The 27,312-nt window shown below is 40.6% G+C and overlaps 1 pseudogene; it reads right to left on the bottom strand.

Annotated features, from left to right (window-relative positions):
• LOC135206595 (DNA polymerase alpha catalytic subunit-like) overlaps nucleotides 1-27,312 on the bottom strand; it is a 148,162-nt pseudogene that overhangs the window by 41,966 nt on the left and 78,884 nt on the right.

Raw genomic sequence — 27,312 nt, 5'->3', positions numbered from 1 at the left:
GGGGGCTAACCCACTTACATGACAAAACTTTTGCCTCTGGCACTATCAAGGAGCACAAAACAAATCTCGACCACCTGACCAACTCTAACCCGTGTTAGAGCTAACAATTGAAAGGGGTTACCACTTAACCCTCTTTCAAACAAATATAAAAGCACAACACCAAATTAGAATTAAAATTAAACTAAACTAACAAGGATTAGTGTCAGCTCCCTGTCCCAGCACTGAAACTGCAGATACGTAGGGCCCCAACGAGAAGCACTTATTGTAAGTCACTCTCACGTCTCTCAAGTAGAGAGAAGCAAACACTGAGTTGCATCTCCAGTATGTACAGGCTACAATATTGTTCAGCGACCTATTCTTCTGAAACGCCAGAGATGTCGCAATGGCCCTTACTTCATGTGCTTTAACTCTAAGGAGTTTAAACTGTTCATCATCGCACGTCGCATGCCCCTGTTATGACGTTCCTCATAAAGAACACCAGAGCGTTCTTAGAAATGGGTCTTCTGGGATCTCTGACAGAACACCAGAGACTCTTTAGGTTGCCCTTAATCTTCTTTTTTCTTCTTTCCAGGTAGAATTTAAGGGTCCTGACAGGGCACAGGGATCTCTCTATCTCTCTTCCCACTAAGGGTGAGAGCCCTTTGACCTCAAAACTTCAAGGCCAGGTTTAGGAGGAATTCTCGTTCTTTGCTAAGAACCAAGGTTTAAGAGCAGATTGCCGACTCTCCTTTAAACCCTACTCTAGCATCCAGAGCCTGAAGCTCGCTAACTCTTCTAGCAGTCGCCAGCGCTATAAGAAACAGACTTTCTAGTCAGGTCCCTGAACGACGCCTGTTGAGGGGGTTCGAACTTGTCCGATACTAGGAACTTGAGAACCACATCTAAGTTCCAACTAGACGGTCTAGAGTACTAATTCTTAGTCGTCTCAAAAGATCTTATAAGATCATGCAGATCTTATCCTCCGCGATATTTAGGTCCCTGTTCCTGAACACCGCGGATAGCATGCTACAATAACCTTTAATCGTAGAGACAGCTAAGCTGCATTCTTCTCTTAAAAAGAGAAGGAAGTCAGCAATTATGGTCACAGAGGTATTGGATGAGGATAATTTCTTCGTCCTGCACCATCTCCGAAACACTTCCCACTTCGACTGATAGACTCGCAAGGTTGATGACCTGCGGGGTCTGGCGATCGCGCTAGCAGCCTTGCGCGAAAAGCCTCTCGCTCTGACAAATCTCTCGATTGTCTGAAGGTAGTCAGGCAGAGAGCGGGGAGGTTTTAGTGAAATCTGTCGAAGTGGGGTTGTCTGAGCAGATCTCTCCTGAGGGGAAGAGATCTGGGGAAGTCCACCGTCCATTCCAGTACCTCTGTGAACCATTCCTGAGCAGGTGAAAAGGGAGCGACCAGAGTTAGTTTCGTTCCTGTTGAGGGGACGAACTTTCACAATACTCCCCAAAAATCTTGAATGGGGGAAACACGTAGCCGTCTATCCCTGTCCAGTCTAGAAGGAGTGCGTCTACCGTTATTGCTCTTGGATCCGAAATGGAGGAGCAAAAGTTGTCCAGTTTCTTGTTCTAATTCGTGGTAAAAAAGGTCTATGTGTGGTCTGCCCCAAAAGGCTCCACAACATCTGGCAAACGTCTTGATGGAGAGTCCATTCTGTGGGGAGGACTTGATCTCTCCTGCTCAGCAGGTTCGCCCTTACGTTCTTCTCTCCCTGAACAAATCTGGTGAGAAGTGTAATTTCTCTCTCCTCTGCCCACAGCAACCGGTCTCTTGCTGTTCCGTACAGGGAGACGTAATGAGTCCCTCCCTGTTTCCTTATACATGTTGTCCGAGTTGACCTGGACCACTGAGCCTCTGACTTCTGGTTCGAAACTCCTCAGGGCCAGGAAGACTGTATTCAACTTCTTGTTAATGTGCCAGTTCACCTGGTCCCCCTTCCAGGTGCCTGACACTTCTTTTGCCCCTAGTGTTGCTCCCCATCCCGACTCTGAGGCTTCTGAGAACGACACTAGGTGCGGTTCCGGCTTTTAGAAGAGACAAGCCCTTGTTCATTCTGAGTGGGGAAAACCACCAATTCAGCTCCTTTTTACCCCTTCCAGGCTCGGGAAGGTGTCCGCAGCGAAGTTCTTGGTACACTCGAACTAAGTCTACACCGTAGTTCGTAACTGACCCCGGCGCTCTGACAGCTGCCGACTGACTGCTTTCAGTATCGAGGTAAGTTGTCCAAGAATCCGAGCAAGTCATGTGACCTTCGCCTTTGAAGGGTTATGCGAGAGACCATAAAAAAACGTATATTCATTTGTCACTAATGCCGGACGGCGAGGTGATGATTCTGTTAAGGCATGTGCCCAACAGGTGAAAGTCAATTGCCTTCTAGAGACCGAGGTTCCTGATGGTAAGACATTCTCATAGTAGTTGAATCTCCGCTAAGGAGAAACAATACTATATGCCGTAGAAGACGAAGGAGGACAGAGAATGCAACATACTTCTTCAGTCAAATCGAGAGAAAGATTCTCAAGATTCTGAACCCGTGCTTACCAATGACTGAAAACGCTAACCTCTATTTCATTGCTGTCCGGTGAGAAGTCGTAATTGCTATGAAAGCGGGGCGTTTTTCAGTAAAGAAAAACCCCGGGAAGTACTGCCCACAGAATTGCTTCTCATGGGTTGAACATTTGGAAGCAGAGCTGTCAGGCCTGGGAATAGGTGATGTCTTCCAATACATCTGTTAATTTGGGGTGAACAATGAACAATTGCACACCTACGAATACGAGATATTTTTGAAGACAAACTCCGATGTCTGAAGAAAAAACATTCCGCATTATCGCAGTGCGATCCAGCGGTAGACTAGTACAGACTTCTGCTACAGTGTGGTAAACAGAAAAAAGAGAGTCCAAGAGATATCTCGGTTGAAAATTTCTCGCTATGTCGAAGGCGATGAAACCGAGCATCACAGCAGTAGATGGTCATTCATGTATGCGAGAATCCCCGTTAATCAGAGACCTAAGTCCGTGATTGTTGGTCAGAGATACGGTTCGGCAGCCAATCAGTGCAGGGGAGAGAGAAGCAACCGACCGTGCATCTCGGAGAGCCAGCTGGTACTGAGCTGTTATCGCAGTGACAGCAGACTCATACACCGTTAGCTCTCGACTTCGTCATCCTGAGTTGCCATGTAATCCATTCCACGAAGGATAAAAATAAGCTCGAGCAATTATATTTAAGCGAAAACGGATTTCGGCAAATACAAAAGCTGAGTTGGTGTTGTCGTGACAATACCATAAGTATCTAAAATCGAAACGTAACTCGTGGGAGGTTGCAGGGAGCCCCAATTAGCAGTTCAATTAGGATACTAGTTGTCTCGGTCACCATCCGTAGAGCTAACTACGGTATGCGCCTACACCCTGGACAGTTCAACTGCTTAACAGAATCATGTCGCGAAGGTAAAATACATAGTATTTTTGTAGGTTTCTGTAAGACTACCTCCATCCTACATTCTTTTCCCTACGAGGAATGAGAGTAAGGATTGGAGATCGACTGCCTTCATTCTCTAGTCAAGAGAATGAAGGAGAAGTCTTTCCCGAAGGAAAGCTTCAATTGTGAACAGAGTACCGAAGACGACAGTTCAAGCTTCTTGTCTTATTGGGCAGAAGACTTCATGGGCACTGTCTATGAGTCTGCTTTGCCTTAAGAGCCTCAGCGACGTAGTGACCTATGACTGAGAGCTCTTCTGGATCTTGTCAATGGGGGCTTACCCGCTTACGCGACAGAACCTTATTAGGATATTTGTCAATGGGGACTAGCCCACTTACATGACAAAGCCTTTTTGGATCTTGTCAATGGGGGCTTACCCACTTACATGACAGAACCTTTACAGATCTTGTCAATGGGGGCTTACCCACTTACATGACAGAACCTTTTGGATCTTGTCAATGGGGGCCAACCCACTTACACGACAGAACCTATTCCAAGAATTCGAGCATTTGGTGAGGTTCCCGAATATCGTAATAATTATCTGGGATTCTCGTCTAGCTCACTTTGGACCATGGTTTCGCTTAAGTGTTAAGAGATTGTAAAAAACTCGAACACTGCGAGTGCTAGAAATTCCAAAGAATCTAAAGCACTCGGCGAAACCCCCACCGAATTCGTTAGACGATCATCGGTTGGTGGTTCTCTCGATTCCCGTAGAAATTGAGGATGGGGCAGGATCCCTCCTCAATGACTGGGTTTACGCCAGGTAGGACCCGAAGATCCCCACCCGGCCGCGCAGTCCTCCACGTAGTAGATGCTTTTCTGTCCGAAGAAGGACGCCTACCAGGAGAAAAGGCGCCTGGCCACTGGAGAGATCCTGGCAGGAGGAAGGTGCTAGCTGCTAGGCTGGCGCCAGCCAGAAGAGGAGCTTCTATTCACTGGAGAGCGCCTAGCAGGAGAAAGGATCCTGCTGGGATCCTGGCGCCTGTCAGGAGAGGCGCTTCTGTACACTGAAGAGCGCCTAGCAGGAGAAAGGATCCTGCTGGGATCCTGGCGCCTGTCAGAAGAGAGGCGCTTGCTAGAAGACGAGCGCCTATGATGCGTTGGGATCCTGGAAGGGGAGGATCCTCCTTGCGACGGAGGGCGCCCGGACGAGAAACGCCTACCAGGAGAAGAGCGCCTGCTAGGAGAGGATCTCCTGTCAAGAGTAGAGCGCCTACTCAAAGTCGAGAGCTTAACTGGAGAAGCGCGCCTATCAGGAGAGGAGCGCCTGCTGCTGGAAGGGAGCAAGCTTGATGAAGGACGCTTACAAGAGCTCTTGACGGGAAGAGAGACGTCCTTCCTGCGCGAAGCCTCCTTGGAAAAGGAGCCTACGAGAGCGGACAACTGTTCCTGAAGGCCTAGTAGGAACTGTTTCATAGACGCCTGAACTCCTTCCGGAGAGGACGCGGGGGATCCTTGGGCTCTCTTCTTGTCTGACTCCAACCTCGCCTGGGCGAAGACGAATCTGAAGCTGAAAAGCACTTCCTTAGGATGCCTTTACTGTGGCGATCCAAGGCAGCCGAAGGGACGCCTGACCGTTGGGGATGCTCTACATCCTCCTTGCGGCTGTCGACATTCCTCCTCCCCTGGTCCAGGGAGTTTGGAAGAGCTCTAGGCCTAGGAGCAATGCGGAGCCGGTCAGATGCCCCCTCCACTACACTGGGAACACTGCACAAAAAACTTCCCACAGCACTCTTACCTTCCATTGCAAGCAACTGCAATTCCATCCTGCGAATCTCGGCTTTCATGCCAGAAATATATAAATCAAACTCACTATCTTTGTTTGTTTCAAAGAAGAAAGAGACTTCTTCTTCATTCAAAATCTCCCATTCAGTACAAGGATTATTAATAGACAATTCATTAATAAGTGGTCTATAGAACTACAAAACAAACTTCAACAATGAAGGTTCTCATAAGGATCTTCATCATATCTTCATGTCAAAAGTTTGTTAATGACTGTCATTCAGTAACTGCATACAGTCTTACAACAGAGTGGTAGTTCCTTTGAAAAAACAAAAATTAAATTACTCTTCTACAGTGCGAGGATCTACCGAACCCTTCGGTAGTCTTCCGTCACACATTCATCGCCCATATTCTAAAAACAGTACTAGCGTCTGACGCATTAGAGAATCACAAAAAGGAAATCCAAATAAAAAGTAAACAAAAGCGTATGACAAGCCAACGATCCAATACGTTTTCAAAAGACAGTCAAAAGATCCACGGCAAGCGAAAAATGAAATCCAAATCAGGAGGAACCAACAAGGGGTGTTATTGGAACCGGCGACAGAGAAAATCTGATTAGGAAACGGGAATGGTTCCTAGTCCTGCCGCTGGGTGGCGGGAGGGTAGATCACCTGACCTACCTGTAGCGTATGCTGCGAAATTTGAAATTCTGTCGGGGACGTCGGAGACTATAAGCTAAGTATATATCTGCCGGGGAAGTTGCATGTACAAAATTATGTTTTACCTATACCTACCAAGCTATTACATACCTGAAAGCTTCCTACCACAGCAGTCCAAAATTCAAATTTGGTGGTGGCACACCATCAATATGTAGGTGAATGGGGCTTACGGAGAGAGACTGCAATGGCAGACGAAGGTTCCTTTGGGCATCTTGCTGACGAGCCGACAAAACTTGCTTGACTGTCCTGTGGGAACAGATGAGACTTGCCCAATGGAGAACAATAGGGCCAACTTTTTTTTGCGTAGTCATCACTACATTCGTAATGAATAAGCACCACAACTCTCTTTTCTTGAGTATGCCCATGGAAAAAGAGAGATACCAGTTCTGCTGAGCCATCCCTAACTGCCTTGTCTGTGCAGGACAAGACACCCAGCCAGTCCATAGCAAAATCCTACAGCAGAAGAGGACAATCCTCAATTTTGCTGGCCAGCGCTCCCACCATCCAGTCTAGGAAACTGGAGATCTTTAGAATCTTAAAGAGATTCCTGATGAAGTGGTCTACATCTGGTGAGGAGAATACGACTTTAGCTGAAGCCAAAGCAGCACATCATGTCGTATCGACCAAACTGGAGAAGTCCCTTTGAGAGGAGGCAGAAAAGCCCAAGGAAGGAGCTTCTTCAGTGGCATAAAAGTGGTTCTTCTTCTTTAAAAGCTTAGCAGGGGAGAGGCAAAGGTAGCCTTGCCTAACTCCCTTTTGGCAGCCAACCACTCATCCACTTCCCTTAACACTCTCTTGGAGGAGGAGTTAAGGACTAACTTCGGGAGGCAGCTGTCACTCGTCTTCTCCCTCATCACAAAAGTTGAAGCAGGTGAAGTCGTCAGTGGTTTCAAAAAGGTCTGGGAAATTGGCCAGAAAATACTTGGGCAGACCAGAGTAAGCTGAAGAGGGAGTGGAGTCATGGTCCCCCTCTTCGTTGGAAGAATGAAGCGACAAGGTGTCCCCACTCTAAAAAGCAGTAGCCTTCTTCAAGAAACCTATCGGTCACTAAGTTGTCGCATAATCAAGAGCCAAAGAAGGGTTCTCCGAAGCAGATGTATGTGGCGAAGGAGAAGGTGGCGCCGCACGCCCCACCTTTGGCGCCAAGCACCACCTTTCATCTTCGAGCAGACAGGAGATGAGGAGAGTAGCGGGTGAGGCACCGAGCACCTGGAGTTGACTGAAGTTCAGAAGCAAGAGGTAGCTTTCAATGGTCCGATTGCTTGGGGGCCAGCATCAGGCAACCAGTAGAGCCCAGAAACTCTGGGCTGTCCCATGAAGGAAAGATCAGAGAGCACTAAAGATGTAGGTGTGACAGCATAACTGCAAGAAGGCTGTGGACTTGCCTCATGCTCCCTATACTTCTTGATAGGTGGAGGGGAGCTATCCACTAGAGATGTATGCTTCTTTAGAGGTTGAGAGGCAACCAGACAACGTTACTGGCACTTCCTGTCGGAAGACGACACTTCACTGAGATGCCTTTCCGGTGGTGTTCTGTCGCGGCCAGGGACAGAACAACATGCTCAACAGCGGCGGTGACTGCCTGTGGGCAAATCCCACCAGACTCCTTTGGACCTTCAGTTTGTCTTCTCCCCGGTGCAAGGAGCGGGATAGAATAATGACCTTCATCAAGGAGCACGGGTGGGACAGACAGCCACCTCCTTAGACAAAGCACTAACACTTGGCACTGCACTGACACTCGTTGACTTTCCTACAAATACTCTAACTGATAATCCCAATTTCATTACAGAGTTAGCCAAGAATTCAAATTTCTTGTTGTACTTGACACGGGGCTGGCTATGGTGTCAAGATTGGAAGCATGGGAACCTGGTAATGGAGTATGTGGGAAAATAGAGGGAGCACTATGGGTGGAGAGACAGCAGCACTCAAGAAGGGAACAAATAGTGCTACATTCCTGTTCTACCAGCAAAGGAGTAGCTTCTATGCTCACCCTAATCTTGGCTCTAAGGGCCGCCTCCTCTTTCTGTTCCTATCTAATTTCTTAGAATGAGATTTAAACACTTTCAATTGTTACTGATCCCACCCTTGACATTCTATCCATGTAACGCCCCTGTTACACTCTTGCCCCCTACACTTTGTACATTTAGTGTGAGAATCATAACTGATCTGGTTTTACAACCTTTGGTATAAAACTGAACACCTGAAGAGCTAGAATCAGACATCTGTTTGTAAAGATCAAGTTAATCTGGTAACAGGTTTAACTATCCAAAAAAAAAAAAAAAACCACCAAAAGGGATACTTTCACCAATAACAACTGGAAAATACAGCGAAAAGTGATGAAGATGATGCCCAAAATCCACCAACGTTGATCGGGAGCCAGCAGAAAACAAATTGTTAGCTTTCTGCTAAGATGTACCTGGTGATCCCAAAAGTGGGCGGATCCTGTTCACTTACAATACTGATGGTGGCGCCACCGTCAAATTTGAATTTTGGACTACCCTGGTAGGAAGCTTTCAGGTATGTAATTGCTTGGTAAGTCACTTAGGTAAAACTTAAGATTAAGAAAGTGTCTAGTTATAAGTTACATCACTACATACAAATAATAAAAGTACATGTGACATGGAAAGGGATAAATTTTAATGGAGAAAAACCTACCTAAACATTCTGCTATTCTTGCAGCATCTGTTCCCTCTATGGGGTCACAGAGACGGGATACAACTGGGTGAATCTGATGAGCTAAATAGTATTTCTTGTCTATAGCTAAAGAAGAATTAGATTTAACCTCTTCAACATGGTATGCTCGCTGTGTTGGTGCCAAGTTGGAACCATCCTGAAAAAGAAATTATTTCCAGAACTCTTGTTTCAATAACTTAAACTGGGATATAGTAAAACTTTTTAATATATACTAACCCATTAAATTCAACTCAAGTTCATGTTAACATAAAATTCATGATTTGGTTAACTACTTTACACATTAAAGTATTTTGAATTTGACTGAAGGATGATGTGCATCACGCTGGCAAAAAGACTTCTTACATCAGTCACATTACTTCATCATTAATTGTTTCTGCTGTCAACGGTGTATTTGTACTACTTTCAGCATCACTGCACTGTTCTCTTGGTTAATTTGGATTGTCAACATCACCATCCAAATAACCCTTTCCCCAGGCCTAGCAATTTATCATGTCTGTCACTTTCATCATTTTACCAAATGTTTCAAACAATATGTGTGATTGCCGAAGTTTATTCATGTTGGTGGTTGGATGAGAAAGGATTTGTAAACTTTTGTCTGACATAACATTCAAATACTCAGCAAGTGCATATTCTCGTAGATGGCAAGAGCGAGTGAGGTGTCAATTCAAGGTGAAAGATACCCACATTTTACATGTATGAATGAGTAAGTGACTGTAAGAAGAATACAAGGCACATAGTTAATCACGAGAACATTCAGGATAATCAGGGAAGGAGTTGAAGGAACAACTTCTTCCTTGTGTTCTGTTCTTTGCAAAAATTCTTACTAGGAGAATAGGCACACAGAGCAAAATTTGAACTTAGACTTGTCTGTTCATATCTATGAATGTTGGTAACCTGAATATCCATAAATAGCTCACACCATCTTTTGGACCTGTATGGATTTTGTATTTTTGATCTGCCATAGTGAATAACAATACTGATGTAACATAACCAGTACATACTCATCCATACACACGCACACATGAAGATTTTGATGGTCTAAATTTCTTATGTAGATTGCCGAAAACCTCCGATTTTCAGTTATCGCAGATTTTCGCTTATCATTAAGCCATTGGAACGGAACCCCTGCCAATAACCGGGGACTGCCTATAATAATATGCAGGAAGAAGACCCTGTTTTAAACATGTTCTGTTAAAAAGGATGGTTGAAGTATTTAACAAATTATTCTTGTATATGATTTTTTTTCTTATAATTTGTTTTTCAGGCTCAGCGATGTCAGACAATAACTGCCTGCTGTTCATATTTGACAAAAGGATAGCTGGGGTCTAGAAACAATTTCATCCAGGGAAATAATCGTTGGGGAAATCCGTGATTCAGGCAGAGGTTCGTTGTCAGGTGTTTAGCCTGGTATGAATCTGGCCAGGTTCAGGCGGGGTCTGTTGTCTGGAATTTCTTCTGGGATGCTGGTATTATTGTCTCTTGTTCTGGTACTGTCTACATTTCAACCACCTCGCTGGTCATCTTCAGGACAAGTTCATGGAGGAATTGGAGAAACAGGTCAAGTGTGGCAGTATTTGTAGTGGTCCTACATCAAGGGCTAAATTCTCATTGGCCGAGCCGGTCTTGGGCGTAGCCTAATGTCATGTTGCAAAGATCACCGGTTTACACTAGTGCGAGCGCCACAGTGCAACTGGGGAGGATTGCTGAAAATCCCATCATCCTGCAGACATTCCTGATTGGCTGGCTCGTTCTGGGGCCCACACTCACTGCTGTTCTCTGGTGGTGATAGGAAGGAGGAAAGTCTCCTGTATAATATTCATGCTGGGCTCCTCTATTCCTATGTGTAATGCCTCAAGGAGGCACAGGCAGCAGTGGTCAGTGGTCTGATCAATGATTTCCACATTGGGTATGTCTGCCTTTCAGATATTTTGGTTGTGGGCAGTCTTGGCATGGTCATAGAAGACTCCTTTAGCATGGCAGGAAATTCTCTTGGAGAAACGCATGGTGGTCATCCAGATGCATGAGCCAAGGCATCCTTGGGTGGGGCATGAATAATGGTAGACCACATTGGTCTTCTTCAAGGGATCCTGCAGAGAGGCAGCTAGATTATTGTGCATAACCAGGCTGCTTTCACACCCCCTGCCCCAAGCTGATAGGCCTCTTTTCACTCGCCACCTGACCCATACCATAAGTTCTAAACCTTTGCCTCTTCCCCCAAAGAAAAATCTGAAATGACACCACTGCATCTGATACTTTCTTATATTTTATTATTCCAAGCTGTACTACTACATTCGTTACTGAGTTTACCAGCTTCAAGTGCCCCCTCAAAACCTACACTGTAATACCAGCTCAGGGGTGTTGTATAGTCTACTGGGCCTTGAGTCTTTGGAGGCCAGATGCCCAAATTATCTGTTAAGTTGAGGTGCCAGTGTTTCATTGCTTAGCCAGGAATAATTGTTTTAGGGATCAGAAAATGTTTTATTATTTTTGTTTACAACTACTTCGCATGTATAAAATAATATCTCTCACAATTAAATCATTTATTATACTTAATAATAATGACTGAAAAAAGATGCTGCAAAAGGATGTCATTTGCTAAATATAATACTTCATAAAAATGACAATAGTGACAGTTAATATCAAAGTTTGGCAAAAAATCTAGTGAAAGCTTACAACACTACAGGGTCTAAAATCCCGTTCTGCATTGGCTAAGTTCCTTCTTATGTATACGCAATTCATGATGAGTTGTTTATAAAAAAAAAATTTCATTTATTTTTTTTTACTTCTAGGTATTTCTCTATTACATTTAGCTTGTTAGATTGAATACTACTATCACAATACATACTCAAACTTGTGAACTTATACCCAATTAAAACACTCAAATTAGAAGTCATGCATTTTTAGTGTGTTTTCAGAAAAATTTTCCCAACATACCTCACAAATAATATACGCCACTGTATCACCTTGACGCAACTTTTTTCCTCCTCTTGAGTTCATCCGAAGTGCAACTTGAACGTGAGGAAGGTTCTTCATATCAGGGTAGTCTTCGGGGTTCTTTGTTAATTGTTTAGTGATAGCAAGAACATCAAGGTTGATCTGTTGAAAAAAAAAAGTTAAAATTGCATGGTTGCTACATCATAATTATAAGTCAAATGTATTCTAGAGACTCCTAAGCAAACAGCTCTTAACTGGCAGGCACTCAAATTACTCAGGCAAAAAGCTACTGAAAGTACAGTACTTATTACATATTTAAAATAAACAAATCATTGATCAATGTCAAGACCTTCCTCTTCTTCCCTCAGAGAATCCTGTCATTTCAACACTCCAAATCACTTTACAGGCTGATCAAAAGAATGGTTATGCATGGACTATTTGGCACTATGGGAATTGCTACAGGGTCCCTGCCTCTACTAACGATTCTGGACCCATCTAGTGATATTCAAGAGATTTGTCTGCTAAGTAGTGTAAAATGTAGCTCGGTAATAAAGCTACCACAATAGAGTAGTTGTTAAGTGTAATAGTCAGATAAATTGAGGAGTTACTGTATTTGTTTTGCAAATGGAAAATAATGTAATCAGCATTTATTTCCTAATTACAAATACCTAAAGTCTTCTATATAAATATACTTTTAGTAACTGCTAGTCTTGCTGGTAAAGCATGGTAACAAGGTAGTAACTAGCGGCAAGTGAGTGGGGTTAGAGAACACTCACACTCTTCACTGTTGATGCTACTTTTAGCTTTGATAACAGTAGCAAATACAAGGTTGGTTAGAGATGAGATTATAATAAAAGATTTCAGGTTTGCATGTCTAGGAATAATTCAAATGGTTCTGAATGTGATACATATCAAGAGATGCATGACTGGAACAAGTGGAGGACTATACAGTGGACCCCGTGTATTTGCAGGGGCTGTGTAACATTAGTATACGTATATGTACATATCCACTTTAAATGAGCTAGTGTGGCCAATGCAGTACCCATTACGATACTGTACTGTATTTTTACTTCAACCATTTATTTCTGCTTTAATGATACTGTATTACTGTAATTTCATTTAAAAGTTAGTTTAAATCTTTGGGAGAACGATTATGGTCACATTTAGTGTTTAAACTCTAGAAATATGCATTTATAGGCATTTTTAGTGACTTTCCCAAACTTAAGCAAATCCTTGCCTTGGGCAAGAGGTTATGGAACTTAAGGGGGCTGGCCGGCTAATGCAGTTTTTTAACGACAGGACTCTGATATTCATACCACTTAATAAGGTGACTTGGGACATCTCCAAACCGCATATGATTTTCGCCTCTGACCTTCGGTTTTGTGACGCCAGGGAGATTTATCCCGAAAATAACCATTTTTCAAATTCTATCTCCTCCCTTGATATTTAATATTAAGACCTGGGATTTCTACCATATATAAACCTGATGCAGACCTCCAATCGAATGGGGAGTTTTTTTGTACTAAGTCATTTTTTTTGCTAGATATGAATTTTTCAATATAGTAAAAAAATAAACCCTATAAATCAGGAGAAAAATTTATAAAAAAAAAAAAAAAAAAAAAAAAAAAAAGACGAAACAAAAATGGGAAAAAAGGGCTCTATTTGATTGTTCTATAATGTCTTTCTGAGTTATATACCAAATTCCAATGTTATAGCTTTAAAACTAAGTGAGAAGATAGATTTTGAAGGTCAATAAGTATAGTTTTGAGATACGGGCGTTCAAAGTTTTCCTTCGTATTTCTATAAAGACAATGTTAATAAATAATGATTATTATGAATGTATATTTCTTTTTTGTGTATTAATAAACCAAAACTATTTTATTTATCATAATTTAATCATAATTGATGATCCCTTTGCTCATATATCGTAGCCTGGGGCACTGCTTGAGGCAAGATGGGGCACTCCTTCATACGCAATTCTCTCTCTCCCCTTCACTAACTCGGCTTATTACAGCGAATTTTCTTCTTCTGTATGTTAGCGAGATGTTTTCCTTGTATTTTCCTCTTTGGCATGATGAAATTCTTGCCGAAACAAAGATAAACATAATAAATCATGATTATTATGAATTTCATGTTCCATTTTGGGTATTAAAAAACCAAAACTTTGTTATTTATCATAAATGAAGATCTCTTTCCTCAAAGATCGTAGCCTTGGGCGCAAAGTGACGTGTGCTATCAGGCAAGACGGGGGCGTTACTACGCAACCCTTACTACCAACCCTCCCCTCTCTCTTCACTAACTACGCGTATATTATGATATTCTGTAATAATACTTGAGCGATTTTTCTTCGTCTGTATGTTAGCGAGATGTTTTCCTTGTCTTTTCCTCATTGGCATGATGAAATTCTTGCCGAAACATACATAAACATACGTAAAAGCAAGCGAATGTCAGAGGTGAAATCGAACGTGTAGACTACTTAAGTTTGTGATCGCACTGAATCATGACTGGACTTGGTAGCTGAGCTGAAGTCTCCCTTCTCGAATTGGGGAATGTCTACAGATGCCATTTCTCCCAATTTCTTTGACAATATTTATCAAAATTTACGATAATAGAAGAAATATTGCATTTTCTTGTACGGATCAATGTTTTAGGCTTATTGAGTTACGTTAACTAATTACCCTGTAACTACGAAAGTAAGAGGAATTTTGACGAAATATTTCGTATACGTATTCTCAATTGCCATATGAAGCTCCATGAATTTTTTCATGACTGCATTTTTCGCCCTATACCACCATATACCACCATATTCCGGCCAGCCCCTTTAAGGAGACCGTCTGCTATGATGTCTATTTTTTTTATTTATTACGCAAAATAGATAATTTTCATATATGTTTTAGATATATATAATACCTTCATCATATAAAAATTTCAAGTCATTTGAGCCAAAACTTTTAGTTTTATTAGCAAAAATAAGATTTTTAAAAACAAAATAGGTAACGATTTCTCCGCTAATATGACATCAGTTGTATTAAAAATCATACCATAAAAACTTCTTTATATACGGAACAATTCTGTGTGACAGAATTTTGATTTTTGCTTTTTTTTATGAATTTTTTTTTTTTTAGTCTACACTCAAAAAAATCTAAAAAAAAAAAAAGGAAGAAAGAAATCAAAATTGTCTCACAGAATTATGGGATTTTTATTCCTCTTTCTAATGATATCTTTCTCTCTAAAATTGGATAATAAATAACCGAGTAATGGCAACCGACATGCGCATAAGTATGTTTTTGAGTTATGAGCTCCCAAAGATTTGCTATGTAAATTTCGCTTTTTTCTTATAAAAGTCAAAACAACATTATTATAATTACTTTATTTGTACTTTTATTGTTGATTTCTACATCAAGGATCCTGGTCCTACCCCTAAAAGTGGTATTAATACCCTCAGCGTGACACCAGACAACGATGTTGACGGCGAGACATGAGACAATGAGGGCACTGATAACAATGAATTTTCGTGTTTTTCTTTCAGCACACTCCTGGCCTTCGCTAATTTTGCTAGCCTTAGTTGCTGAGTAGCCTTCTTGATCTTAGGTAACTTCGGCATTGCTATAAGTTCACTAAGAAGTTATAAAAACAACGTAAATAGCTAGTGACCAAACGCAAGTGACAAAGTGCATGTATAACTGAGTCATTCTCTGAGTCTCGCGGCTCTCGCCTATAAATAGCCGCTCTGAGCAGCTCTCCTCTAACACTACCTTTCATTGCTACCAGATGTATGAGAATCTCAAAAAAAATCTGAAAAAATCCCTGTATATATGCAAAAATAAACACGCAAAAACGATTCTGTCAAACTCAGTCATACAGACAACGCAGTTACGATGATGTCATCATTTAAAAACTGCTATATCTTCATTATTTGTAAAAATAATTGGCTGAAACTTCTGGAAAGCATGCACGGCATGTTTCTGCATAGATACAAGTAATAACTCGATTTTTTATTTTTTCAAGACATGTCATCCGCCATAGCGGATGGTCCCCTCAACCTTGCATAAGTTTGACATAATATTACTGTATATGGTGTTCCATCCAACACTGTACACTTGGCAAGGAATGTTAAGATACAGTTTTTTTAAATATTCGGACATATAGTGTTCAATAATGCCACACCTGGCACCTCTAGAAAGGGGGCGGAGCTTCAAACTCAGTGTTTGTTGCTTTCTAGATTTCCATTAACTTTTACACCATAAAGATTCTGTAGAGGTCCTATATTCATATATACTTGAATGTAGAAACAGGTTCTATATTATTCGTTAATGTTGGTTTGGTAACGTCAGTTCAGGGTACAATATCGATCATCCTTTTCTAAAACCTACTGTGAAACCTTATTTATAAGTAATGTTTGACATTAAACTGACGTAAAATTCATAGGTAATTGAAGACGGATCTTAAACAATGAGAGAAAGTGTTTTAAAATTTGGGCAGTACTTGTGGAAATCATGAGGAATATTACAGCAAAGAATGAAATATTATGACGATAGAGAGAGAGAGAGAGAGAGAGAGCGGGCAAGCATAGACTCTTAATTCATTACATTTCCTTTGAAAGATTAAGTGATAATATTTTTTCAAATGTTTCAAAAGTGGAGAGAGAGAGAGAGAGAGAGAGAGAGAGAGAGAGAGAGAGAGAGAGAGAGAGAGAGAGAGAGAGAGAGAAAACACTTGGAAGAGGAAGAGAGAGAGAGCGTGCAAGCATAGGCCTATCTATAGAGATACTTAATTCATTATATTTATTTTGAGAGACTGAGTGGTAATATTTTTTCAAATGTGTTTTAAAAGTGGAGAGAGAGAGAGAGAGAGAGAGAGTGAGAGCAAAGTCTGCATACTTGAAAGCTTAGGCCTATTTATAACAACTTAATTTCATTATATTTTCTTTGGGAGATTGAGTGGTAATATATATTTTTAATGTATGTTTGAGAAGGATCATAATATTCAAATTAATTCTCTAAGTAATTCATACCCTAATCTTTATTTCATTCGACAGTTGCCGTAACATTCAGATTGTAAAAAGACGGAAAATTTCACACACAGGCTACAGTCATTCTTGCTCTCTTGATATAGTCTTTACTTTTAAAAATCGGGTTTCATCCATAAATCATTCACGAAAAAAGCTGTGTTAAGTAAAAATAACTCAATATGTATTGCACGGGCAATTAAAGTTTTATATCGTGCAAAAAATGCTGATGTGTTGAGAGATCGTTCAGCCTCGCGGCAAAGAAAGGCAGTCGTGTAGGGCTGTAGGCTACTACGAACTGCTTTGTAATGGGAGGATATAGCCAGAAAATCTTTGAGCTGACATGCTACTTTAACCTTGATAAAGAATTATATTTAAAGACAGTAGCTTTGTAAACAGCAACTGGCATTCGATCCATGTCAACGTCAAAGTAATCAAAGTGCAAAATCCGTTACGTAAGCCAGTATCCAGTGACTTGCGCTTTCCCGCTCGAAGTTCTAGGGCTCCTCCTCACACCATAGAAAACGCTCTTGCAGATGGAACTAGATTTGCTCAACCTACCTTAGCCGTTGCAACATTGAGTGCCATTGACGTCAGCTAACTTTAATCGTTTTGGAATACAAACATCAGTTTGTAGAAACTAAAATAATTGCATTCACCACTTACGATGATGCAATATATCCCCGTTCATGAGGAAAAACGAGTAAATATTGTCGTCGTGATACATAGTACTAAAATCAGAAATTCACATTATATCTACCAGATCTCTATGAACGAATCCATCTGAGAAATTCCAATTACTTCGGACATATATCGTGTTTTTAAGTATCTGAACGGTTTTGTTTTGCAGTTTTAACTTATATGATATAATTTGCAGTATATTTTCATATTCTAGAGTAAATTTAGCGATACTATGTCTTTTCAGTAAAAACAAATGGGAAATTGGATGAACGAAAGCTAATGAAAACTGTATCTTCAGTTTTCTTGTCGAGTGTACATGCCGAGGACAGAACTTTCCAAACCCATTTAAGGGGGCCGGCCGGCTAATGCCCTTTTATAAGGACAGGACTTTGATATTCATACCACTTAATAAAGTGACTTGTGACATCTCCAAACCGCATATGATTTTCGCCTCTGACCTTCGGTTTTGTGACGCCAGGGCGATTTATCCCGAAAATAACCATTTTTCAAATTCTATCTCCTCCCTTGATATTTAATATTAAGACCTGGGATTACTACCATATATAGACCTGATGTAGACCTCCAATCGAATGGAGAGTTTTTTTTCTAAAAGTCATTTTTTGGCTAGATATGAATTTTTCAATATGGTCAAAAAATAAACCCTATAAATCAGGAGAAAAAGATTTATAAAAAAAATACGAAACAAAAATTGGAAAAAAGGGCTCTATTTGATTGTTCTATAATGTCTTTCTGAGTTATATACCAAATTCCAATGTTATAGCTTTAAAACTAAGTGAGAAGATAGATTTTGAAGGTCAATAAGTATAGTTTTGAGATACGGGCGTTCAAAGTTTTCCTTCGTATTTCTATAAAGACAATATTAATAAATAATGATTATTATGAATGTATATTTGTTTTTTGTATATTAATAAACCAAAACTATTTTATTTATCATAATTTAATCATAAATGATGATCCCTTTGCTCATATATCGCAGCCTGGGGCACTGCTTGAGGCAAGATGGGGCACTCCTTCCTACGCAATTCTCTCTCTCCCCTTCACTAACTCTGCTTATTACAGCGAATTTTCTTCTTCTGTGTGTTAGCGAGATGTTTTCCTTGTATTTTCCTCTTTGGCATGATGAAATTCTTGCCCGAAACAAAGATAAAACAAACGTAATTGCAAGAGAATGTCAAGAGGTGAAACTCGAAGGCGTACACTTTTTTTTTTACAAAGACAATTTAATAAATCATGATTATTATGAATTTCATATTCCATTTTGGGTATTAAAAAACCAAAACTTTGTTATTTATTATAAATAAAGATCTCTTTGCTCAAAGATCGTAGCCTTAGGCACAGTGTGACGTGTGCTGTCAAGCAAGACGGGGGCGTTACTAAGCAACCCTCCCCTCTCTCTTCACTAACTACGCATATATTATGATATTCTGTAATAATACTTGAGCGATTTTTCTTCGTCTGTATGTTAGCGAGATCTTTCCCTTGTCTTTTCCTCATTGGCATGATGAAATTCTTGCCGAAACATACATAAACATACGTGAAAGCAGGCGAATGTCAGACGTGAATTGGAACGTGTAGACTACTTGACGTCTGTGATCGCACTAAATCAGGACTGGACTTGGTAGCTTGAGCCTGAAGTCTCCTTCTCGACTCGGGGAATGTCTACAGATGCCATTTCTCCCAATTTCTTTGACAATAATTATCAAAATTTACGATAATAGAAGATATATTGCATTTTCTTGTACGTATCATGTTTTAGGCTTATTGAGTTATGTTAACTAATTACCCTGTAACTACGAAATTAAGAGGAATTTTGAAGAAATATTTCGTATACGTATTCTCAATTGCCATATGAAGCTCCATGAATTTTTTCATGACTTTGCATTTTTTGCCCTATACCTCCATATATGGAGGTTCCGGCCGGCCCCCTTAAAACCCAAGCTATAAGACTGTTACATCGGCAACTTCATTGCTATTGGCCTTAATGAAGAAGCCACAAGCCTACAGTATGGCTTGAAGAGGAACCCTAGCTTAAACTACGCTGAAATATCACTGAGGGCTGACTTACTTTCTTGGATGTGGATGTGGAATAAAAAGAAGATAGGTACGATACAGCCATGTACCAAATACAAATGGAAAGTGCCCACTACCCAGACACTTACAAATGTTATGTAGTGGGCAAGTATAGGAGACATGCAATTATAAATTGTTCCACATCAAAAGCTATTCATGCAGAGCTTGAATGTATTAGGAAGCTCTTCACTAACAATGGTTACAACAGCAACTTAACTACAGTTGCACACAAAAACAGATTGACAAGTATGTCAGTACCCAACGACGACATCTACATCAACAGCAAACATCACATTATGTTACATAATGGCAAATCATAGCCAATTTAAGGATGAGGTCAAGGCCATATGTAGGATAATTGCCAATGGTGCCACACCTACATATAAAAAAAAATATCTCATGAGCTCACTGGTGTCTGAACCTGGTCAGCGCCCTCAAAATGTGGAATAGCAATGCCCAGTTGGCTTTATGTGCAAGTCTACCAACCTAGTAGTAGTATGTAAATTTTAATGTCAAGCCCTCAGCAATTACTACATAGGTCGCACCACTACCACTCTGCGACAATGACTGCAAGCTTACTGCAATCAAAGGGCTATATATTCCAACATTATGTAGATGCCTACAACCATACACCATAAATGGAAAAATTACTAGAAGGCACAGAGATTGTGCAAAAAGAAGCTCAGGACTACAGATTGCAAAGAGCAGAAGCTGTAAGTATAAGCCAACAAACACCTAAATTAAACAGTCCAAGAAACACAAACTTCATCCTCCATTCTGCAAGGAAACCACTCAACATCATCTGTGAGAATCCAGAGGGAAAAATGAGCAACAAAACACTCTCCAGTATGAGAGAAAATTCAGCTAGTGGAGCAAAACAAAACTATTAGCCAGACAGATGTTAAATGGTTTCCTGTAGACCTTTTTGAAGCCTTGGGGGGTGCTGGTAACACAAATATCCAGGAAGGGGATGGCAATATCAACAGCTCTTTTGATAGAAAATGGAGGACCGATTCTTCTTCAAATGTTTGAAAGTGTCTCAAGCTCTACCCCATTGGCAACGTTGATGAAGGTATTGATAATACCCATGCAGTAGTCAAAAGTCATCCTTGTTTATCAACGAATGGAGTCTCCTTCATGCAGATCTTCAGCTGATATCAGACTCTGCCTCAATGGCAACATCAGCCATGCCTCTCCCACTGCTCTTCCTGAAGTGCCACCTCTGACAAACTTGAAAATATCGTCCAGACACTAGTTAACGGGTATGCTTACTGTAAAGGGCCGCGAAGAATGGAGTCAGTAGGTGGTATCAGCAAGAAAGCTGTGTCCCAAGAGGGTGCAAAGACCATCCAATCATTCTACAAGAGATACACGAATACAAAGTATAAAAAGGACGACACAACTCTGAAGGACATTATTCAAGCTCACTGTAACCCATGCCTAGGTGGGCACAAAGTCCCCCTTACAATCTCTCATAAGGAAAAATGAGCAACAAAACACTCTCCAGTATGAGAAAAAATTCAGCTAGTGGAGCAACACAAAACTATTAGCCAGACAGATGTTAGATGGTTTCCTGTAGACCTTTTTGAAGCTTTGGGGGGTGCTGGTAACACAAATATCCAGGAAGGGGATGGCAATATCAACAGCTCTTTTGATAGAAAATGGAGGACCTGACAAAGTGTCTCAAGCTCTACCCCATTGGCAACGTTGATGAAGATATTGATAATACCCATGCAGTAGTCAAAAGTCATCCTTGTTTATCAACGGATGGAGTCTCCTTCATGCAGATCTTCAGCTGATATCAGACTCTGCCTCAATGGCAACATCAGCCATGCCTCCCACTGCTCTTCCTGAAGTGCCACCTCTGACAAACTTGAATACATCGCCCAGACACTAGTTAACGGGTATGCTTACTGTAAAGGGTTTCGAAGAATGGAGTCAGTAGGTGGTATCAGCAAGAAAGCTGTGCCCCAAGAGGGTGCAAAGACCATCAAATCATTCTACAAGAGATACACGAATACAAAGTATAAAAAGGATGACACAACTCTGAAGGACATTATTCAGGCTCACTGTAACCCATGCCTAAGTGGGCACACAGTCAACCTTACAATCTTTCATAAGGATCAGAGGACTGCCCAGCACCTCATATGAAGAACAACCCCTCCATCAGCAGCAATCCCATGAAAAGGAGGAGTGGTTTACCAAATACTGTGCCCTGAGAATGGATACCACCATTCTTACATTGGTATGACTTGCCTTTCTAAGAGAATCACCTTCCATCTACATGATGGGGAGGTGTACCAACGCTGCATGAGGGAACACAGCAACAACCCCAATGCCACCAGATTATAATTAATACGTACCACAATCCTAAATGGTGACATGGATCACCTCAGCCTCTGCTACAAGGAGACCCCCAACCATCCTTTGATGGAAACCTACTCTAAACGTTACTTGGGTAACTCTCCTCCTGCTGACCACTGTCAGGAAAACAACTTGGTTGGCCCAAGACAATACCTCAGCCACACTCCTCCTTGAGGTGCGAGCAGAGCCCCCAGCGCCAACGAATTGGTGCCATCGTCGTCAGCCAGATGCGCAACCAATAAGAGAGCTCCAAGTATGACCGACATTCTTTGTGAACCCATTTTTGGGTATAAATATTCCCTGCATATAACCCTGGTGCCAATTACTTCCTCTCAAGGCCTATGGAAACATCAGAATAATAAATGAACTTTGGATAGCAGCTTTATAATTTACCTGCTGAACAATCCGACTTGTGAAGGTGAAATATAAGCTCAGCAGCATATAGTGTCTTTTTTTCAATGGATAATAATGATATTTTAGTAAATAAAGGCAGTCTCCAGTTATCGGTGGGGGTTCCGTTCCGACGGCATGATAACATGCAAAAATTGCCGAAAACTGAAAATCAGTGACTTTTGGGAGTTATTGGTGCTGATAACGGGACATCGGCATTTCTGTTAGGTACGTATCAATGCCAATAACCTATTACTATCGCTGCATTTTGACACCCAAAAATCGCCAATTTTCATGACTAGGCAAGTACCACACAACCAGATTGCTGATAACCAGGGAACTGCCTGTACCAGTAATATTACACAATTATGTTTGGCTTGGTACAAGCATTGACAGTCTATGGTGTCTGAGTGAATGTTTGCCTACCAGATATACATCAATTTTGCAAATGACACTAGTTATATTTTCAACTATATTTGGGGAGTTCAAAATAGGTTTTATATGGTATCAAACACAGTGCCTTGTTACCAAGTTTCAACAACTGGACCAGGTGGTATAAAGGATATCATAATGTATAAAATGAATGTTTTTATCAAAGTAGAAAAGAAAATATATCATGACCAGAGTTAAAATTCTGAAGCCAGGCAGTACTTGTAAACTTTTTCTTTAAAAAGAAAATATTATAATAATAATGTAAGATCAATTTCATCAAACTTGACAACATTTAATTAACTGCAAACCACTACTGTACTTACTTTACCCGCTTCTAAATCTGTCTTGATTCCCTCTAAGTGAGAATGAATGCTTTCTATCCTTTCATCTGACCCCTGATCTGATAAGATCTGCTGAACTATATGCCTGTAAAAGATAAAAAGGGTACATAAACATAGTGAAATGTGCATAAACAGGATTGGCAATTATCAAAATTTCATCTTTGAAATGAATAAAGAAAATCGTGTTGAAAAATAGCAAAAATTGTTATTCACACAAATGTTACTGGTATGTAATTAAAATTAACTTTGGTAAACAGCACAATATCACACTTAGACAATTTCTTACTTTCCACAGTCTGAGGCCAACTGTGACCAATCACGGCGCACAATGTCTAAACCCTTAAGCTCTTGCTCGGTGACAACTTTGCCATTTGGCAACTTGCTGACAGTTAGAGCTGCATATTTCTTCTTTTTTAATAGCAGCATATATTTGAAGACACCATCAACATCTAATTCTAAAAGCTTATAAAGTTTATTCACTTCTGATTTGATCTGCAAATCAAAGAAAACAAAGACTTAACAAATGGGAAAACAGTGTATAAGAGAACACAATTTGAGCAAAGTTCATCATCAGAGTTCAGAGCTTCAATCAGTAATATTAAACACAGAGTATATATTTACAAGGACTGAAGTGGTACAGTAAAACCGAGATATCTATGAACCATAATATAAAACATCTTCAACTTACAATCACACAAACATAGAAGTATACTGAAATCGTTAATGATCTGAAAAAAAATTTCTGCATACCTTTTTATATTTCATTTCAAAATCAAAGATAACACAAAGAAAAACATCTAGGGAAAAAATGTACGAAACTAACTTTAATGAACAGTTAGGCATTATTGATAAGCCATTATATGATAAAATGCAGCTAAAAGCATTATCTACAATTTCTGATTAAATATCTTGTTTCTCTTTGGCTGTTTTCTGATTCCTGCAATCCTCCAAGAATAAATCAGAAGTATCAAAATTAGATGACTTCATCATTCTTAGGTCACGAAATCAAAGTAATATTACTCTAACTTTAGCACTGAAATCACTCTTTGAAACCCATGTGTACTTAGACATAAGGAGCATGTGTCTTACCCAAAGTCCTCTATAGTATATCACATCCAACACCATCCATTTGTTCCAAGACTCATGGCATAAGTTGAAATTAAATGAAAATTAAACCCTTTAAAAATAGCCTAGGCTCTTTATAAACGACAAAATCCACATAGCATCATTAACACATTAGATTAAGAGTTTTACTCTCATTAATAAATTTATATATTCCAATAGTCAAGAAAAAAAAAAAAAAAAAAAAAAAAAAAAAAAAAAAAAAAAAAAAAATTACATTTACTATACCTAATGTAGGGCATTATACTTTGGGTTTATATGTATTATTTTACAACGTATGTTTATATATTATCTAATGCCTCTATTTTGTTACATTTTAAAATTTCATGTTTGTTTTTGCGTCATTATCCAACCCTACATTTCAATTATGTTTATGGTAAATCATCTTCATTTCATGTATGATTGCTGAAGGATTTCACTCCATAAATGTACCCTTGCATTTGCGAGTCAGGATTTACTGATGATGGGGAGTCCTGTTTTGATATATAAATGAATGCTAAGTTGGAAAAGCAATTTGTAGTCCTATTGCAAATTTGTGTCCTTGGAAGACAGTCTATTCTGGCAACAGAGCAAACTGTTTTGGTCACATGAGTGTTAAGAGGATTTCAACAGTGTGGCAATAGTGGTTGTGTTAATACTGAAGGAAGTTTTTACTATGATATTCAACCACGACTTCTTTAAGCCCCTCTATAAGTTCTGGATGTCATAATGAAATATTGCAAGCTTTGATTATTTCTACCTATTTACCATATATACTCATGTACTATTAGACTCCATTTAACGTTTGACCCCATTTTTTACTGCATATATTAAGATTTTAGCATACAGTGGTCCCCCCGTATTCGCGGGGGATGCGTACCAGACCCCCCCGTGAATAGTTAGAATCCGCGAATGTTTGGAACCCCTATAAAAATGCTAAAAACAGCCTATTTTGTTAGTTAAAACTCAAGAAAAACCCACTAACAATTTTCCTACATGGTTTTTTTAATAGTTTTATCACAAAAAGTGCATTTTATGATGAAATTCATAAAAAAAACCAGGTATTTGTGGATATTGATCATAGAAAAATACCGCGAATGTGCGAATTTTCCGCGAATAATGCAGGGAAACTTTCCCGAGAGAAATCTGCGAATGTGTGAGTCCGCGAATCTGGAGAACACGAATACGGGGGGGTCCACTGTATACCCCATGTAATGTTCGAGTTTTGATTCTGGTAATAAGCCTAGGCTGTTTCTATATATTTGAAACCAAAACATGATGGTAGCCTATGCTATATTACCAGTCACTACCGTAGCCCAGTCTAAGATTCTGACATCTAAAAATTGAGTTAAACTAAGAAACTAAAAGCTTAGAATATACAAGAATTTTGGGGGACACCTACTAAGAGATTCTGATCATCCAACCACCAACGAAGGTCTTTCCTCACCTTTTCGGACAGAAGAATTCTCTGAAGAGGTGAATCTCCTGCCGGGGACCAGAAGTCTTTCAGTCTCCACTGTAGGGATCGAAGATGGAGACGACCATGAAGGAGCAGCTTCTTGAGGGAAGACATAATCCCCAGAAGAACCTGCCACTGGTGAGTCTATTGTTCTGGCTGTGTAAGGAAATTGCATGCTACCACTTGCAACTTCTCCAACCTTTAGTCTGAAGGAAACACTTGACGCTGCTGTATCTATCACATACTTAGATAAATTATTTTCTGGTTGGGATTTAGATTTGACTTCTCTAGGTTCACTATAATGCCCAACTCCGAACAAAACCGAAGACGATCTCTGTCTTGCAACAGCTTCCTGGAGCTTGCTACAACCAGCCAGTCATTGAGATATCTCAGCAGGCGAATCCCTTGAGCATGAGCCCATGTCGAGACCAGGGAGAAGACTTGTGAATGACCTGAGGGGATGTGGTTAACCTGAAGCAGAGAACTTTTGAACTGGAATACTTTCTCTCCAGTGAGGCGAAGAAACTTTCTGGACGAAGGATGAATAGGAATCTGAAAGTAAGCGTCCTTCAGGTCTAATGACAGCAAAAAGTCGTTGTCCCTCACTGCTGCCAACACCGTCAGTGGCGTCTCCATCTTGAACCTTGTAGGAATGTTCCATTTGAGGTACGATATGTTTTCCCTGTTATGTGTATCTCTTTGCACAGGGTTCAGGAAAAGACAAGTCAGTTCCCACTCATCCCTTGATCTGTAATCAACTCTTGTACATTAAAGGAATCAACTGGTCCTGAGTATGTCTCAACCTGCTTACATGGCGCAGTGATTCTCATTTTCCAAAGCAGGACCTACAAGATGCTGAGACGAGGCCCATCACAACCACCAACCCAGGGGCACAAGCAAGGGACTGTTCCCCTATGGGGCCACCTGCAAGGCACAGGGAATGGCAACCAACCGGCACGCCAGCACCACCACGAGGGACAGGGGGGGACTTTGTTACCAGGCTTTTGCGTTCGGCTCCCTCATGGGCACAAGGAACGGACCACATGGTTCAGCCTCGGCAGGTGTTTTAGGGCGATGTGCCCTGAGAAGTGTAGCTATGAGATGACACAAAGCAGTTTTCGAGAATGGTGTCGCTCTATGAGTGATTGGCTGGCCTTAGGAAACGTCTCAGGAGAGAATGCACTTATCAGTATCCGGTTAAACTGCGATGAGAAAGTTAAGGATGACTATAGATGTGTAACGCACTCAGAGGTTCAGTGGAACTCATTAACGACCTCTGAGGCATTTGACAAGACTGGAGGAGATCAACGAACGAAGTCTCGATGAATAAGGCAGGGCATGGGACAAGTTTTTCTCAGCGCAACAAGGCGATCAAGAAACCGCGAAATCTTTTGTGCATAGGTGCCAACAATTGGCCTTAGATTGTGGGTTTAAGTGTCCCCATTGTCGAGCTGATCTGAATGATTTTGTGTTAGTTCAGCGGATAACAAGTGGTTTAAGCAATGTGGGACTTAAGCAAGAGATCCTAGCAGGATCATCGAGGTTTTCAATACTGTGCAGAAATTGTTACGTAAATGTGAAATTTATGAATCTGCAGAAAAGGATAGTATTAGCGCTCGTGGAAGGGCAAACGTAGCTAGTTTGGTAAAGGGGATGAGATAGGCTTAGGCCTGGTTGAAAAGTGGGTTAGAAGGTGAAAAGTAAAAATGTTAATTGATTAGCCTATATCGGTCTTAATAGTAGTGACAAGGGACATGGGCCGTCGGGCCGTAGTAGCTCGAAACCTACTGGTAACAGTAAGTCAGATACCAGGTGTAAAAAGTGTGGTGGTCGTTCTCATTGGCAGGGAAAATGTCCTGCTGATAAATGTTAACTGTCTTCAGTGTGGTATTGTGGGGCAC

This window comes from Macrobrachium nipponense, chromosome 31 (genome assembly GCF_015104395.2).
Source record: "Macrobrachium nipponense isolate FS-2020 chromosome 31, ASM1510439v2, whole genome shotgun sequence".
NCBI classification, from domain to species: Eukaryota; Metazoa; Arthropoda; class Malacostraca; order Decapoda; family Palaemonidae; genus Macrobrachium; species Macrobrachium nipponense.
The sequence above is the reverse complement of the archived record's forward strand: the minus strand, read 5'-3'. Positions and strand labels throughout refer to the sequence as shown.